Below are 13,698 nucleotides of genomic sequence, written 5' to 3' on the forward strand. Positions count from 1 at the left end.
GGGGCCTAAAAATAGGAGACATGCTCTAGAAGTTGCTGTGAAGATAATTGAATATTATTTTCAGGAATGATTAAGTTGACCTATCCAGTAGACTAATTATTTCTTGCAGGCCAGAGGAGAACTTGTTTAATAGATTCTGGTAGCAGTGAATAAGGGAAAATAAAGCAGCCAATCTGCAAGCTTCCTGCTGACCAAGAAAACAGTATCTATGGAGAAATGAATAATACCCATCATTAGAGTTTGGCTTTGGGAATGATCACGGATTAATCTTGCAGTATTTCCAGAGCGAGCGGTATCCTCTGTCGCTTCAAGAAGGAATGTCCTACTTAATGTAGATCAGTGGTGGAAAGTTACCGTATACATTTACTCAGGTATCGTGTTTAAGAACCATTTCCAGTCAAAAACGCTTTTATTTCACCATGCATAACTGGCAAATGTTGCACTATTTACATCCCATTTGTATGACAGCTGGTGCTGTTTGTTATTCCCATATGATCATATTTCCATACAAAATATTAGAGACATATGGGACATATGAACATATCAGACATTGGCACAAGCTGTAACATTTGGTGCTGTTTACTGTTGAATCTGGAATAATTTATGTATAGTATACAGGACAATACAACAACAACAAAAGGCCATTCTGTTGTAGAAGGACTACATTTTACTTTAAGTACTTTTAGCTAATATATTTTCTGCACTTTTGCTTCTGTTAGATTTAGAATTTCTGACTTTTCCTTTCTTTTTCACCATCAATATGTCTTGTGTTCAAAATGTGTCTACAGTGAACACTGTTGATTGTTGATAATATTTCTTTATTCGGCTTATTTATTCACATGTAAATCCTTAAGAAAAAGGAAAACTAACTGTTGGGTAAGATGAAATGTGACCACCTGCAAACTTGTTATACTGAAGTTTATTGATGTGTTTGTGTACACATTTGGAGTCATTGCAATGTGTCCATGTGCAGTATTCTCATCGCAGGAAGTGCAACATGAAGCAAAGCAAATTAACTCAAACACATCATGGCACAACTTTTTTGCTGTCTGATACAAAAACAAAACTTGCATGGTTGTCATTTTCTGATAGAGTCTGTCTGAGAGAACATTATTTTCTTCGATTTAAGGACTCCTGGATACACTGAGTTTTTTTTTTAAACTCTATATTCAAAACTCAGAATTTGTCAATATACAGGCTCCACTTGTGCACAGAAAAATGAGGGGGAGAGAAACACTTATGAGAAGATTGTACTGCAAATAAACACAACATTAGCCTTAGAGTTAGGAATATAGTGGAATATTAATCACGGTCACGATTTTGGGTACTTATAGTCAAATGAACATGACTGACTGCAGTGTTGAAAAATAGCCACTTGGTTTCAGCTTCGTTGAATCTGACATGTTTAACGCCTTATGTGACTCCTTTAAAGTAATTTTTTGTCACATACTTGTTGGAGCTGGGTGAGCTGCACGAGCTGAGTGGGAGACTAAAGGCTTCTCTGTGTACAGCCGCCCTACAATTTAAAATATATTTATAAATATTAATCCAGCAGGGATTTACACAACAACTTATCTTTTTGCTCATCCCAGCTTGTTTGGAAGCTGGGGTCAGGGCACAGGGTCAGCCACACTGCAGGGCCCTTGGAGCAGACAAGATTAAGGACCTCGCTCAAGGCTCGGCAGTGGTGGGGCTTGAAATGCTGAGCTGCCATTACCTTCAAAATGGAGCACTCTGTGACGTTCAGAAATGAAACCTGGGGCAGCTGCTTGGAAGTCAACTATGCCTGCATTTGAAGATTTCAGGGAACATCTGTAGTGCCAATGAGCAGATGTTCAGCATTTGAAATGCTCTGCTATATTTTGGCTCTAGGAGATGCGAAGAACCTTGTTTTAGGTGTTATTACGGTGAAGGTTTGCACATTAGCAGGAATGTAGCACAACATGGAAATAAAGGCAGTCCTCTGTTTATGGTAATGTGAAAGTGCAAAAAAAAAAGTCTAAAATCAATAAGCATTTGCCATAAATACACTAATTGTAATCTTTAAATTGATTGCAGAAAATAATTGTGATTATTAATTTGCCCATAATTGTACAGATCTAGTCAGTTGTATGAATCATGAAACACTGGATAAGATGTTAAATTATCCATTGTGCCAGTAGATGGTATGCACTCACATAAGGTATACCTTGATGTGGGAGGAGAGTATGACTTGGGAAAGATGTTACTTTCGGGACACATCATCAGTAGTGTGCCTTTGAATTATAGGGTGTTTCGGCCAGGCTGATAAAGCCTCAGCTTGTGTCCGTACCAAATCATACTTCATTAACCTGGGAATGTCAGAACAGGGAACAAAAGCCCCAACTATAGTCCTTAAATGACAGAAAATGCTGTGGAATGAATGGCATGGGATAGCCCAAGGGGCTCTGCAAGGCAGGGGCGTCCAACTCCCTGAACCAGCCCCTAAGCTGGCCGCATACCTCAAGTGAATTATATTGCTGTTCTATGAGAACAGCAAGGGTCCTTCGGTTTGATCCATATCCACTGACTGCCGCTTCAGAGACTGATCTTATCGTCTGCCGCAGAGCCTGTCTGCGGATGCCTAGGTCCTTCAGCAGCCTGATGAACGAAGCAGCCACAAATCCTCCCTGGCAGTAGAGTCTTGTCAATGTTTTCCAGACTGTTGGTCATGTCCTGCTTTAGCTGCTGTGCTTGGTCTTTATCCTTGAGACTTGCGTTATACCATCTGCCTAAGCTTTTAACAAGTTGCTCAGACACTGTTGGTATTGGGTCATCACCAATGTAGAACTTAACATTTTTAAGTTCTCCCTTGACTATTGAGATGCTGCGCGACTTGCTTGGTTTTATTTTCATCTGGGCCCACTTGATGTTCTCCTGCAGTTTTCCGAGTAATTGCCTGGTACATGCTGCAATAGTGGTCAAAGTGGTCATCAAATCCATGTAAGCTCAAATAGGTGGAAGGCGGATCCAGTTCATAGTTCGTCCACCCCCAACCACCCACTTTGAAGCCCTAATGATGACTTCATGGCCACTGTAAAGGCCAGGGGTGATATCGTACAGCCTGCCATTATGCCTACTTCTACGCGCTGCCACGATGTTGTGAACTTACTTGTTGTAAAACATAGTTGCAGGTCATTAAAGTAAGCTTTTACCAGAGAAGTGATAGATGGCGGAACATGGAAGAAGTTAAAGGATTCCCATAGAAGGTTATGGGGAACTGAGCCAAAGGCATTGGCCAGGTCAAGGAAAATGACGTGGAGGTCTCATTTATCCCTCTTCGCTACTTGTATCTGATGCCAGATCATACTGGTATGCTCTAAGCAACCACAGAACCCAGGAATACCAGCCTTCTGTACAAATGTATCAATATACTTATTCTTTTCCAGATAAATAGACAGCCTCCTCGCTATTATGCTGAAAAAGATTTTCCCCTCAACATTAAGAAGGCTGATTGGATGGAATTGACTAATATCTGTCGCACCCTTCTCCTTGGGAATTAGCACACCTCCAGCCCTTCGCCATGCTTTAGGTATTACTCCCTTCTGCCACACTATCCTCATGAGCCTCCAAAGATGACGCAAGACATCTGGTGCATTCTTGTAGAGCTTATATGGTACTCCATTCGGTCCAAGGGCAGATACTGACCTTGCATGCCGTACCGTCTTCTCTACTTTCTTCCATTTTGGAGGGTCAGTCTCCAGGTTGAATTCAGGAGGTTGAATAGGTGGAATGTCATATGGAATAGTTAGCTGTTCATGTCTTTTTGTGTCCTGGTGGACCTTTTCCATATAATCTTCCAGTTCCTGCCTTGGAGTTTTCAGAATTACACTTTTTTTCCGAAGCGGAGAGGTCTTTTGCAAACTTGAAGGGATTTTTATAGAACTGAGTTCTTGTGTGTTCCTTCTTCCTACGAAGTTTCCTCACGTTCTCCGCTCTCCGCAAAGTTGCCAACCGACACAGATCTAGTCAGTTGTATGGAAATATTTCAGCTACAGAAACAATGGTGTTGACCAAAAACTACTGGCAATATCTTGCAAATGTACCCACTACAGGAGACAACACAACTAATGTGTTTTACTGTTTAAATCAGCACCACAAACCTCTGCATGGCAGTTGTAAAGCCAGATGTGTAAGCCAACCAAAGCGAAACACAAAGGTTGGATGCCTTTGCCAATGTTAATACCAGTCAACAACAGTTTGCACAAAAAAGTTCCGAAAAAGGTAAAAAGCCATTTTCAGCCCCCACAAAATTACACCCATTATATTCTAGAATGATTCATTCTTTTCAAACAGAGTTATTCAGGTTATCTGGTGAAAATTCCTGTATTTTTTTATATTACAGTAAAGTACAATATTACAAAGTCTGATTTTTACAACTTCCTACTATGAATGTCCATGCCTGTCCATGGGTTTGTGTGTGTGTTCCTGTCAGTGTGCGTAGACTTCACCTGCCCTCCACCGCTGTAATCCCTGGACACACCTGGGCCTTTGGGCTTCAGGGCTTTTAGCAGATTGCATGTGTCAGAGTTAGGACAATTACACTGATTGTTGCCCTAGAAACTCTGCTGTCCTTTTGCTTCTGGGGGGTAAAACGTTAATAAAATTAAAGGTGACAGAACAATGTGGAAAATGAGAGAATCTGTCCGCAAGCTGTTTTTAATATACATCTCATTTTACCGCAATGAACAGAGGCAGCACCTTGACAAATAAATGAAAATGGTTTCCATACACTGAAATGGCAGTTATGTCACTGCCTAATGAATTCAAAACTTTTTACCCGAGTTTATTGAAACTTAGAAGGGCTGATGTAAACGTAGACCTGTCCTCTCATCATCAAAGAACTCCATAAAATAAATATCTCTGAGCTGAAAATTCATCAGTCACAAATATCCTGAGTTGATATGATTGCACTGTTGGATGTAAAAAATTGTATGTTGATATTCAGGAAAGATTGGAAGCTTAATGCTCATCTTATTCTCTAATGGCCGTGATCAGATTGGGCTCTCCTCTCAGCCATATGCAGGCATCATTAGTAAACAGCAGACTGAAGAGCAACAAGATCGTTTGTGCTGAACACTTGGGCAAGTGTGTAGAAAGAGAGACCAGTCCCCTGAAGAGATTACAGCAGACTCCTATCTCCATTCTGCAAAGATAAGGGATGTAACTATAATGTGCAGGGCTGAGGCATCCTACATTAGAAAAATGAGTGATGCACGCTAAGAATTATGGATCATCGTGACATAAAGCTCACCAACTACAGATCCTTTGGAGCTGCGTCTTCACACAGAAAAAAGGAACTCGCAGCAGGAAAAGCACTGGTTGAACTAATTTCTCGAACAATGGGAAAGTTCTGTCAAGTTTCCCAGTAAACCGTAAGCATGAACCAGTATGAATAGCAGAACCCTGAGATTAGCTCACCTCAATGGAACACAGTTCTTTTTATTGCTATCCATTGCACTTATGTCTTTCCTGCTATGTTCCGCCAAAAGACGGGCTGCAAAAAAATGGTCTGTAGAGACACACAAAGGAAGAGAGCGTTTGAAACGCTGTAAGTGTAGAAACGGAGAAATTGGACAACGTGCGGAAATGCTGTAAATGTGTTGTTGTGAGGTGCAGAGACTTGGAGCTGCAGCGAGGAGTAGGTGTGAACAGCAATTAAATTTAACATCTGCTGAAAGTAGCGACACTGACAGCTATCAAGCCAGCAATCAAATCATCAGCTGTTAGAAACAACAATATCTCTTTCATATTGTATCAAACAAAAGGCATATTGTTGATTCATGGGGGGGTTGAAAGAAAAAAAGCTCATCCTGCGTGCTGAATCTAGCCTCCGGTAAGCTTCGTATGTAGGAGTTTCTTACCCACTGTGGGCCTTTGTCAGGTAATGTCTCAGTTTATTAGTCCTGATATGAACTATAAACCCAAATTTTGTTTATGATGAGGGGCGTCAGGGCATTGTTGAGTGATGATATTTCATGAGGGAAGCATTATGTACACTTCATAATATTGGCTGCTCAGCACATTCACTATGCTAGTCCAGTCCAGACTTGTTTTTTTATGGTTGCACTGGGCTTTAGGACACTGTAAGTCAGGGTTTCATCTGAGAGCAACATTATGGCTTCATTTCTGTACGTGGGTGTGTGGGTGGATGTGTGGGGGTGTCTTGGTCTTGTGTGTTTATGTGTGTAGATTAATGACCACTGGCATAAGAAATGCCACCGACTAGTGTTTTACACAAACAACTTCTAGCTTTGTGACGATATAGGGAAACGCCTCAGGGTGGAAACACGACTTCTGCTGTCCTCTGTTACTCCCTCCGTCCCCCTCTCTCTTCATCATCCATCGCTCCTGTTCACCTGTGCCACCTCACTAATGATTGCTCAGCGGCTGTGAGCCTACCATGCATCATTTACCAGGGGCTCCGGAGAGGCAGCAATAAAGAGAGAAAGGGGAGAAAGAGAAAGGAACCCTCTATTCATGCAGGTAGGGAGGCTGAAAAGGAGCAATGGCGATGTCCAGAAGCAGAGAATAAAAGCGGAGTTGTCAGGGGTGCAGACACTTGGAGACAAGCATGTGCGGCAGAAGCCATGTGAAGGGAGAAGGTGAGAATAAGCTGGAGGGGACCAGGAAGCCCATTTTATTAATCACAGCCTTGATCTGGTGGGAAACACTGACAGCTCTGGATGGAAATAATACACAATTTGCCGCCACTGCAGTTCTGACTGGCATCAAGAGTGGGTGGTGACTGAGGCGAAACAGAACCATGTCGGCCTAATATGTGTGTTATTTATGATTAACATAATTGTTGGAGTTGATTATTGTTATTGAAACAGTAGAATATTGCAAATAGCTTACATAAGAACTCCTTAATATTTAGAGGTGAGATTTGCAAAAAAAAATGTTTTGATTCAATATGTCAAACAGCTGTCACAACCTAATGTCTATTAATTTATAACTTTCAATATAGCAGGAGAAAAGGACTGCCTCTCTGTTTCAATAAACTTCAGATTTGTGATTTTAAAATGAAACAATTGAGTTTCACATGACACATTTGAGTGGTTTTCAGCAAAACAAATCAAAAGCAGCGCTTCACGCTTACAAAACTGCGAGATGTGGTGGCAAAAACTGAAAGTCGCACCTCTGCTCAGGTACTGCAGCAGTACATTGTGAAGATTTTTCTATCGAATGCACGATGAAAGACTTGATTTGCCACATGTGCAGCTCTCCTGGACATGACTCGGTTACATCCCATGATGCACAGCACAGCAGGGTTGCACTGTGGTGTGATTTAATGTTACAATTTACCTTTCCAGGCGTGAAGACTGAGAAAGTCAATTTTTTCCACATTCTTCATGCAAGCTGAATGGACTCTATAATTAGGTGTCTGACTAGACGGCCAATCAAGTTGATAATAACAGGTTGGATTTCTGCAGACAGGGGATGGATAACACAGGAGCTGACCCCGCAGTACAGCCATCCAGCGGTCATCTTATTAGCCTATAAAAAGCTCCGGTGTGGGCGTGCTTTGTTTGCTTGCACATGGTCTCCCATCATACCAATATCACCTCTTTTCTGGAGGTGGGAGTCAACACTGGAGGGAGGGGGAGACGGGGTGAAGCAGACTGAGAGGAGCAGGAAGGGATGGAAAATAGAAAGAGGGGAAATAGCAGCTGAACATCTCAACATCTCTGATGAATACGACTGCACCTGACAGTGATAATATGGTATGTCAGGTTTGTTATTAAATGAAATCCAATATAGATTTTTCTGCTTTTAATAGAAGTTCTCCTACAGGATTTTACGCTCTGAGCACAGCAGCAAATTGCACGTGACATCTGTAAATGAGGATAATCAATGTATCAGCAGGTTGTGAGTATCCAGAGGCTAGAAGGGCAATCACGAGTTTAGCTTGTTTCCAAGTCTTTTTCTCTGACCTTTGTGCTCCTTTGTGCAGTGGAGGTGGTTTTTCTTTTCAAGGGATGCAAATCCTTCCGTGGTTACCAGTCAAATCTATGTAAAGCAGTGAGTTGAGGCTGAATCCACAGAAGCCTCAGATCGGGAAGTGGAGCTTACGCTGCACTGACTAAAGAGGTTATGTTGGTGAGATGGAAATTTGTCTGCTATGAAGGTCGAAACAAGGATGAAAGCTTTTCAGTCAAGGTCATTTCAGCAGTGATTTGACTGAAATATCCCTTTGTTTAGATCTTCTAAGTAGCTATTGGAAATACCAAAGGAGCAACACAGTGGGCTTTTAAACAAAAAGGACAGACTGCACGGTTGAGATTGCACAGAATATTATTTTTATCCAAGTAAAACCGTGACATATGATCCACTTCTGATGCCCCATCAGAATCCTAAATAGAAGGCAAAGTAGCAGAAAGAAGCATGAGATTATATACCATCTCACTAAAATGACAGAAAATTGAACCTTAAATTCTAGTCCTGTGCCTTTTTTCTGTCTTCTGTGGAAGAAAAAAACAACAAAGTGATGGTGCAGTCGACAGACAGACAGACAAATAGGGCAGCAGCCTGCTGAGGTCTGAGGTAGGTCATGACCTGAGATGGAATTAATGAGCAAGTATCACACCTGCTTATAGAGAGCAGACAGGGGTTGGAAAAGTTGGACATTTGATGCCGCAGACACACCTGCTCCTCTCATCGTCCACATGATTGTTATTTGAAAAAAATCACAAGGTGGTGGTGTTAGTTGGATAAAAACTCTGTCTCCACGAATTTTGACTTCCCTCGTAGTGCAGTCTCACAAAGTTGCCTATAGAAAGTAGCACAACAATGCGGAGAGCAGCAAGGATATGAACTTAAAAGTATCAGACCAACAGCGCTTCTCTTGTCTTATTTCCCGTGTTCAGGCTTTAAAGCAGCTCCTTCTGTGACTAAAAGAGACAAAGGAACAATCATACAACTAACTAACACTGCGAGTGAGCATGCTCCCGGGCTCTCACGTTCCCTTTGGAGGGCACACCGCAGCCTTTCATCTCTGCTCCCCTCTCTGTATCTATCCTCTCATCTCTCTGCTTTATGTTCTGCTTTCTGAGCAGAGTTCAAACACTGGGGACCAGTTTAAATACTGGAGGTTCCCACTGCAGTGCTCCAGTGAAGTAGAGCATATAGTGAAACATAAAAAGCTCCGGCTATCATTCCCTCTCCTCCCCATATTCTCTTTTAAAGGTGTTAGCCGTTTATATGAATAATCTTCCCCTCTTTTAATCAAGGCATGTTAAAGACTGTAGTTGAGTATTTAGCTTGACATGAGGCTATGAAAGAAAGTAACTGGATGGACGCAAAAGGACACAAATGGTCAAACCTAGAATATGATATTCCAACACTACGGGATGCAGCTTTTCAAATACACCAATCAATATATGAAAAAAAAGCGAAATAAATGAAAGGAAGGAGGATGTACCTGGGTCGATAGACTTTCAGGTGACTGAGAGGAAATGGGAGCCTTGGTGTGCTTTGTGTTTGTGTGTTTAGGTGTGTGTTTACACTGTGAGTACATCAGTTGCTATGGTCAAGACCTATACTGTAAAACTGTGCTGCACATGTGTATTGAGAATGTGACAGTCTTTCTTGTGGTATATCTTGTGGCTACTCATCTTCTTGTTCACTATCGACTCTGCCTGAGTCTTCTACAGGAAGTATTTTCCAGGAGAACAGGGAGAGCTCCTCGCTGCCAACAGGCCTCGAAGCCCCATCAATAAAGAGAAAGAGAGGCCAGTGGAGGAACAGCAGTGCAACAGAAAACCCCGCTGGAATCCACAGACAACCTCCAACTAGAAAGACAGTGTTGGAGACAAAAGCGAAAATCCACTTTTCACACTCCAAAAGAATTCTCAAGTGAAACATGTGCTTAATCAATCATTTTATCATTAATTGGATGCTAGCATATTAATCTCATGCTTCTACAAATACAATTATATGGATTAGGTAAGAAGACATAATCTGCTGTTCAATCCTCATTACTATGGTGATTAATCCACACTGATTACTTCATTTTAATTAACATAATGAGATACTCAGAATATCCATTCCGCCAACAGTGAGTGTGATCTTTGGGTATGTTTTGTGTATCCTGAAAGCATTGTTGAATGGGTCCATGTGTGTGTGTGTTGGTGTGTGTGTCTCTTGGTGTGTGTCCTACCTGGCTGACAGGGACGTTTGGCTGGATGAAATTAGATTACACAATCACAAACGTCCCAATCAGGACTCATGCATTATTCATCCCCCTTGCTTGGCTTTCATAATTACTTAATTAATTCCCAGCTCTAAGGAGATAGGCCGGTGCTAATCCTCCAGCCTCCCCTGGGGCTTCCCAGGACTGCTATAGATGTCCTGTCCCAGGATGCACTGCAGCAAAATACAGAGAGACATCCCAAACAGTAGTGTGGACTGTAACCATGGAGCTAAATCTGCTCTCTTAGGAGACTTCTCTTTGTTCTTCTTTTTGCTAATGTAGGTTGGGATTCGGGACTCTAACTTCCCTGTAAAGCTCCCAGCTGGAGTTGTGTGCAGGCAAACTGTTTCCATCCCACTCTGAGAAACATCTAGACTTTGCACGCCTTGCATTTCCTCCCAGAACAGACAGAGCAGCTTCTGACGGATCCGATTCACTGATGAATTGGGAGACGTACCTCCTTGCATGCTTTCTCAAGCAACATGTGCTCAGCCTGTTTTAGCTGCTTCTTCATGTCTTGTTCTTTCAGTGGAGTATCATGACGTCTCATGCACTCAGTCTGAACTGGAGACAGAGGGGAAAACAGAAAGAAAGTGCTTCTTGTGCACTCTCATAGTCATGTATTTGAACAGCGCTCCACTATCCAACAAAACCAAATTTAAACTTGTATTTTATGCTTTTCGTAGACTGCTTTGATATTAGCTAGGGTGGCATATGTTGTAGGAAGCAATTACTTTAAAACTGAGGAGAAAATGCTGAAAGCCATATTAGCCATAGAACAATTAGAGTATGTTGAATCCAACAAGTTCCCTTTGGATCTGTGGGGAAGGACAAAAAAAGGATTTTAGAGAGAAACAAAAGTCACATTAACGGTCATGACTAATGCTAACAGTCATAAGCTGCACAGCAATAATTCCCTCTGGCTTTTAATGTAAAGTCTAATGAACCAGACATAAGATTCCTTCTGGACCAGGAGCTAGTTAATCGCTGATGAATGAATATAAGCAAACATGGCAACACTTATTTAATCACCCCTGCACAGCCTCCATAGTAATGGCAAATAACATCTATTACTGGAATTATGTTGACCCAATATGAGAGATACCACAGCCTTTCTTCCCTCGTTCCCATATGAAAAATATTCTGTCACTTATTGGCCTGTAATTAGTAATTATCTGAAGAGTCAAATCATTTTTAACAAATTAATTACGTGTGTCCACTGAGAGACAAAATCACCACAGTCGGGGTCATGTGTCAACACTGTGCAGTCGGACCGGTCACCTGCTGCTACTGTGCTGCATTAGTCTCCACAGCGGGACTCCACTGAGTTTCCACAGAGAGAGCGCGAGAAAAGAAGTGGAGACAGCGAGAGACCAAAGACAGATTGAAAACACTCCAATCAATCAGTGATTTGACTTTGGGCTAAAGCCACGTTGATAATTAGCCAATCTGAGCAGGTTGGACAGTGGGTGCTCGCCAGGCAGGTGCCTAGAGGCCCTCAGGGGACCTGAACTGTCTCTTCCCTTCATTAACTCCTCTCGTCCTCTCCCCTTGTCCGCCTGATCCTGCGAGCGGCTGGGGCTGCTGGGTAATTCAGTCTCCAGTCTCTGAGGTGACCCCACGCCGCAGGGCTGAGGGAGCTGAGGATACAGCACTTCTTTTTAACCTCTCTCTGACTCTCTTTTTCTCCATTTCCAGAACCAATACTGCTTCCTGTTGTTAGCTCTTTGTTCCTGGGCTTGTGCTGAAATGGGATAAATACCATGACTTTTTTATTTTTGCCTGACCTTCCACCCAGTCTTAAGACATGGAGGTCAAAGAAAAAGATTGTAGCTCTTCTCTTTCAAATTTTTTTATCTGCCTTCTTCTCTTTATGTCTGTCTGCTGGTCCGTTTGTCTGTGTAGAAATGCAATTTCCTCCCATCTCACTATTTGCTGCACTTTATGGTGCCTTTATTGCAGTTCTTAGCTGATTGCTCATATTTATTTACAACAAATGCAGTTATGAGGTGCGGATGTGAATGCAGTGGGCATATAAATTCAAAGCTCATCTCCTGTTAGCTCATTAGAATGTACTGCGTAGCTTTCATCTGAACATTTTTTTCTTTTGTCTACATGACTGCAGTTTTGAACCTCCCATCATCTTCTGCTAGGTTAAGATTGTCAGAAACAGTAGCTTTGTGTTCCAAAAAAAAGGAAAAAAAACCCAAAACAAAACAAAACACAAAGTGCCTTTAAAGATGAGACCCAATCTTTAATATGTCTCAAAAAGGGAGTTGTCATAATATCCAGCTTTAATAAGGAATGTGCAGAGATCCTTGTCTCACAGAAATCCACCCACCCGAGCATGCACACACACATGCACACGCGGTAATCAGTGTGACTTCACATTATGGCTTTGCACACTGCCATTAAAGCCGAGTTACAATGTGATTATTGCCTGTGACAAATGAAGAGGTTATATTCAAACTGTTAAACAGCTCATAGCTTTTGATAGGAGACATATATGATCAGTTAAAGGGCTTCAGGCAGAGAAATGCTGTCTCTCTAATTTCCTTTCTTTTCTTGTCTTGATCTCTCACTGTAGCACAGAAAATAGATATATTTTTATATATTTTGAGTTATGTTAATCTGCAGTTTTTGAAGTTGGGAGGAAAGAACACTGCAAACACTATCATCAATTGTTCTCTTTCGCCCGTAAGTGCAAACACAAATGTCTGTGTGCATGAACACAAACACATACTCGCACATACACTACCAACTAGACAGGAACCTGTTAATCTGTAGGTTTTGAAGTGCCAGAAAAACCTGCATCGAGTGAAATTATAATGCTGAATTCATGCAGACACAGGATTCCTTCAAAAAGCCGCATAGGGGAAACCACTGACTCTTTTCATAACATGCATCTATCAATACAAATGCAGGTAAAATAACAAAAAGACATGCACACACAGAGTAGGCGAACGTGTGCACGTTGTGACACACACTTACAGATGACAGGTGCAGTGCGCTTCGCTGAGCAGCTTTGGTTACTGACAGATTTGTGAGCAGGTCTAAGCAAAGCAATGACTGTCACCTTTAATCTCCCAAAACCGCATGTGTACACACACGTACATGAATACACACAAAAATCCTCCCACCGCGCCACAATATATATAGTTTTTTTCCTGCTCCACACCCTGCATGTCTGATAGCTATCCTGTCTGCTGGGGACCGGGACTACCTCAAGGGGGAACCAGCGACTAAACCGATCTGCCCCTCCTTAGGGACCTCTTTTCTCTTCCCCCAGTGCACACACACCCAAAGTGCTGCTGTCGTCCCATCTCATCCAGGCCAGGCCCGGGCAGGCTCCTGCAGGGCACGCTTTAATGACTTCCTCTCCCTTCCCCACGCTGTGTATTTAGGTGTGGCTGAGATCTAAAAAGAGGTGGGGGGTGGTGGGGGGTGGTTTGAGAGATTAGCATATCAGGGGTACAGATTAGTGC

This window comes from Acanthochromis polyacanthus, chromosome 15 (genome assembly GCF_021347895.1).
Source record: "Acanthochromis polyacanthus isolate Apoly-LR-REF ecotype Palm Island chromosome 15, KAUST_Apoly_ChrSc, whole genome shotgun sequence".
NCBI lineage: Eukaryota > Metazoa > Chordata > Actinopteri > Pomacentridae > Acanthochromis > Acanthochromis polyacanthus.